The following is a 6209-nucleotide window of genomic DNA, read 5'->3' as shown; positions in this document are numbered from 1 at the left end:
CATTTCATACCCTTAAAACAAAGTGCATAATTCGTTCCATAACGCTAAAATCTTTGAAATACTATTTGATATCCAATTATTTTGTTGACTAAGTAATTTTTATTTGTATTTTACTCAATCTCTTTGCTGCAATGTTCCTGGCTCCTATAGCAACTGGTTCCTATTCATTAGCTTTTCTCTCCATCTTGTGATTCCTAAAACCTATAGATCCTCCTCAAGGTATAGCATCCATTGTCTTCGTGATCGTTCCACTCTTTATTTACCAATTACAGTACTACGTAATAATTTGTTCAGCATTCTTATTATTTGGCCCAGGTATTCTATGAGACGAACCTCACTAAATTGGTCTAGCTTTCCATCCTCTTATAAGGAGCATAATTCGTCGTTTGTTCAGGGCTTCAATACTGGTATCAAAGGTAGGGTCATAGATTTTTCTAAGGAGCTTACGTTCGAACGTTTTCAATAGGTTTATTATCGTATCGGCTAGGGTCCATATAGTTAATACTGGACTAAAAAAAGGTTTTATTTAACTGTATTTTAGTACTTCTTGACAGTATTTTACATTTAAAAACCTCATATTCACAAAATATTTCTGATTGCCTGCCATTATTCTTTTGTTTACTTAACTTTTTAAGTTCTCACCATTCAAGATACATTAAAATTATCACTTTTTAAAAAGAATAGTGTCTGACGAGGTAATATTCTATAATATGCTACAGTTCGACCTAATATTCCTACGTTTAGCCTTGTTTTCATTAATACAGAGGACACTGGCTTTTAATACCAGTGGTGCGGCTGAAAGAGAAGCGCCGGGTTCTTTCGGAATCCCATCCTCAAGAATCGGGGAAGACCTCAGCTCGGAGTTCCCTAGGTTGAATGTAAATGTTGTAAATAAGAATTATTGTGTTTATTATATATCATATTACATTTTATATAATATATTATAAAAGAAGATATTATTTTATTTTAAGTAATCACCTTTTTTGTATTTATTTTATTTTTTATTTTCTCTTTCTTATTTAATTTATACATTTGTAAATTTGGTGTGAATGAGCTCTATGATGCATATTACCATTTTTTAAAATATGATAGAATGTAACATTACAAAATTGACAAAAAAAAATCTAAGGATACAAATTTATTTACTTTAAGGGATCAGTTATTGCAACAAAATAGGAAAGTATCATCTACATATTTACATAAATAGGCACATTAGTGTAAAATATTTCCTGAGATACCTAGCTTATTTATCACACTATGAAGGGAGATATCACAGATTGAAGAGAGTTAAAGATAGGGCATCGTTCTTAACTCATATATTTTAAATACTATTTTGAATGAATTAATACTGTGAATATATTTAATAAAAATTCGATTTTTATAATGCCCTCAAGTAAGTACAAATGTATTTCTATGAACGTATCTCCTTGTTTGCAAGTGGTTGAACTAATTACATAGATATCGAATTTCTTCATAAAGTTTTACAATTTTGTGGTTACTCTACATACTGAGCTTTGACATGAAATTTCAGAAAAAATATAAGAAACTTATGTATTAGACATGCTCAATATTGTGCTCCTTAAACTGACACCAAACCTGACTAATTTTTATTTACCAAATTTATATTACTATTTAATTAATACTTCTAGGGGATCTTAGGAAAAAGTAAGCGTTAGGTGAAACTAATTCCCACAATGGCTGAAAATCAATTTTGTGTTTGCTATTGCTATTGAACAAACTAAAAGTATAAGAATGGTTGATTCCATCTTTATATTATTTCAAAAATCATAAAAAATATCTTTCGTCAAATCTATTTACCTAAAACAACATGGTGCAAGAGATTCTGAACTTTTTTTTTTTTTATTAATAATAAATACGAAATTTCGTACTCGATAAACTAAAAGGCCCTTATTTTTTCCTCAACTTTTATTCGCTTTAGGATATTTATGAATAATATAAATATGATATGTGCACAATACAAATTATAAAATCTTTTTCTTAGCTGCATAAATCTGCTAAAATTTTAGCCGTCAATAACTCTTTCAACAGTTCCCAGTATATTTCAGAAACCAACATTTTTTCATAGAAATGAAAACTTTTTGAATTTAATTTGGCAAATAGTTCAATTTTTTGGCCACTGTTTTGTTGTTTATTCGTATTTTATAAAATATATGACATAATCTTGTTGATGATTTTGTGAGAAAAAAAGATTCACGATAGTAGTCCAAAAATGTCGTCATAGGAAAAAATGTTTCTTAATTTTTGTATAAGTCATAAAGATATCAAAATCTAACTCAAAAATTTAAACCCAGTCTTTATGGAAATTAGTTCCACTCTAAAACCTATATCGCCACTATGATAGTACGAGTGGCGGTGTTAAAAGTAAAATTTTAATTTCATTTGTCGTTTAAATAAAAGAAACACATTTTTAAATTAAAAATACAAAACCATTTCATAACTACATTAAATTCTCTAACAGCTTTGAAACGAGCGACAAGTGGGAATTCATTTATATAAATACCTTATCTTTTCTCTAACTAACATATGTGTACATACCTCCTGCATATAACTATTCCGATCTATTATTGTATTATTTGGTAGATCCAATAGTCCTCCCTTTCAAATCAAGGTTAATTTTTTCCTTGAACTATGAACAACCTGCTGTAAAAATCATTCTTGAACCAGCAAACCATCATATTAATTAATTTATTTTTTCTTAGTGTATCCTTCACATCCACACCTTTACTCCTTTTCTTTTTCAATGAAATAAATATATTAATGTTATCCACGCTTACTTTCTTAAATAAGGAATTGCAAGTATTTTGTCCTCCGCTGTGGTCAATACCCATATCTTAATAATTTTAAACATAGAATAACAAATAAAAAAGTCACCATTTCGAATAATATACATACATAAAACTTGGGGTAAGGAGTGTAATGGATGGAATAATCTGGCAGAAAAGTAAATTCAAAAGGGTTGACCTAATGTGCCATTCAGGGGTGTGGCAGAGCAGAAGGGAAACAGTACGAGCCAATTGGCTGCCTTCTGTCTCAGTTTAGATTACAATAGCAGACATTCCTATTAAACTCAACGTAAACTCTCTTTTCGTGGGCGTGGCCTCTTTGGCATCACTTTTGCTTTGTAGAGGAATGGGATTATGCCACCCACCTTTAAATAAACAAGGAAGGGTATCGTGTAGGTTGCCTAAAACTTTTAGTATGGCTACAAGTACCACACTAAATAATCAACTGATATATGAGGCACTCCGGCGCAAAACATGGCAACTGAAAAATGAACATTTCTACAATGTTAAAATGTTTGTTAATTACAATGGTTTCATTTGTTTGTTTGCTATCAAAATTAATACCAACATTATTCTTTTAATAATTATAATTTCCTAATTAAAATTGATCGATGAAATCATGCATATATAATCCAAAATTTTTATTTATAATAAATGCCCGATAATATACTTTATGACCTAGAGTTTTATGTTTCAATAACAATAGGATTCTTCATCACTTTTGGCACAAGCTGTGAAAGCGATAAAGAGCTTAACTCTTCCTAAAAGATTAAAAAATTTGAACCGAAAAGATTTTGAAACTGATAAATTAAGTGAACATTTTTTGAACCTACACTTCCTCTAAGTAAATCGAAGTTGCTGTGAAGTAACTTAAGAAAGATGCTTGTTCCCCCTCCTCCGACCGCCTCCAAGCAGCTATCTATATATTGGCCGCCTCCGGAGCTGGAGGACAGACTCGACTCAAGAGATGAAGGTAAGTCAACATTATTCCTTCCACCTAGGAGGAATTTTGTCTTTACAAAAAATGTTTCTTGGTAGTTCTGTATTGAATAACGAATAATTTTTGATATAGATAAAAATAATATAAATAGATGAGACATGTAAATTGAATCAAATTTTACTTTAGTATTTTTTAAAGTCAATTTAATAATGTAACGTAAGGAAGAGTATCCCATGAAAGCGCAATTATTTCTACTCACTAAAATTTATTATTATTTTTTTTATAATGAAAATATTAAGAACTATGCAAGTAAAGAAAACGTTTTTAATTTATTAATATCAGAGCAATGGTACAAGACCATTGATCACGCCCTAGTGTCCCTTGAATAATGTGTAATAAAACCAACCAATTTACACATAAACTTGTATTTTATAGTTATATTACAAAAAAAAAAATCATATAAAAGTATATTCTAATTTCTATTGTATATAAAATGCTACGATACAAAATTTATCTTTTTAAATTATTAAGCTATTGAAAAGCTAGAAGTGTTAATTTAATTTCACCAATCATTAGTAAACTAAATTCCATAATGCTAAAGTTAGAAAAACCTATTTGAAACCACAATTGTTCTTCAGTGACCTTTAATTCATTCTATTGTATTGGTAGTTTTATCGTAATATCATCTCCTACAACAAATATTTCTTCCGACTCATTCTCAAATTTTCCGCTATTTTTAAATCGTTTTTAGAATTTAATCTGATATTCAGAATGTTAGATGGTCTACTCCTTTTGCTAAATTTTACCAAACATATTCTCCCTCTTTAAATATCGTTCTTTCGAAACTGTTGTTTTTTTTTATTTATTCATACATTTACATCATTGGTTACTACTTGATAGTTAACAACTATTTGTTCTTTTTTGACCACAACCCTGATTAACTTCTTCATATTCAACTGTAAGCTGTGCTGAAAACTGAAATATGGCAGAACAAATTACTCACAAATAAATAGTGATTTAAATTATCAAACCCAACATTCATTTTATTATTAAAGCACTAGTATCTTAAAGTATATATATATATATAAAATAGTATATACAAATGTATGCAATGTTTAATAAATAATAATTTTTTCAGTGTGTTTTTGCAACACTGTGTTTCAGCGCTCTCTTGCATCAGTCTTTGTCAGGTGACCACTAAATAATAACAAGGAAAATTTATATTATTTTTAAATTCATTTCTATTTAATGCTTTCAAATTTCCAGGATGGAGTAATGGTTGGTCAAATGGTGGTGGTGGAGGAGGTGGAAAAAATGGGGGAAATGGAGGAAATGGAGGAGGTGGACAAGCAATAATCCAACCTGCCATTATTAAGATTATAACCCTAGGAGGAGGAGGTGGCAATGGAGGAGGAGGTGGTGGTGGTGGATGGTCGAGCGGAGGAAATGGAGGTGGTGGATGGTCGAGTGGAGGAAATGGAGGAGGTGGTGGATGGTCCAGTGGAGGTAACGGTGGAGGTGGATGGTCCAGTGGAGGTAATGGTGGAGGTGGATGGTCGGATGGAGGCAGTAGCGAAGGAGGAGCAAGTAAGACGATTATTTCCTTTTGTACTAAAAGTTTATGATGAAATAGTTTTATTTTGAACTTACTTTTATGATTGAAATAAATTAACATACATACATTATATATAATTCAGACAACAGTGAGACTGTTTAATAATATATCAATGCTATTTGATGTATTACTAATAATAGTTATATTACACAATTTTAAGTCTAATAAACGCTATTGGACTTCATAAAATGTCAAGAAAGGCTTTAGTTCCAAGGCCGTTTAACAAACATGAGATAAAATCTGGCTACAAGGTTTTCTCTTTAAACTCAAAACGGCATTTCCGCAACTTTTTCTCTCAGATTTTTCTACGTTATACTCATACCAGATAAGTCTAACAAAGATAAGTACGCCAAAGAAACTGGACTAATAACTAGACACTGCTGTGTATTACTGTTGCCTATTATTACAGGCCACATTAACGGCCTAACTTCATTCAATTATTAAAATCATGGATAAGGTATAAAAAATACTAAAACTTCACTGTAAACGTGACACTTATTCTCACAAATAGGCATTTCGATAATGTATCAAAACAATAGTAACTTTTGAAGTATCAAACTTTTGAAATGAAATGATCCGTCGTCTATGTATATATTACTTAGACGCCAATAAAAATTCAAATTAAGGTGGAAACTCCTCGCTTAAAGCGTCAGAAGATCCTAGCTCAAGTCAATTTGATTTCACATACCTAAAATTTCCGAGACGTCAATATAAATACTATAAAAAATTTAAAAACAAATATTTAAACTAATTAATTACACAAGTACCTTAGGACGCAGTTGTTATATAAATACGGATAATACAATTAAAATCATCACATTATTTCAGTGTATTGTATTATATATATATA

Source organism: Halyomorpha halys, unplaced genomic scaffold (assembly GCF_000696795.3).
Source record: "Halyomorpha halys isolate HHAL.00 unplaced genomic scaffold, Hhal_1.1 Scaffold293.1, whole genome shotgun sequence".
NCBI classification, from domain to species: domain Eukaryota; kingdom Metazoa; phylum Arthropoda; class Insecta; order Hemiptera; family Pentatomidae; genus Halyomorpha; species Halyomorpha halys.
This window is presented reverse-complemented; position numbering follows the sequence as displayed.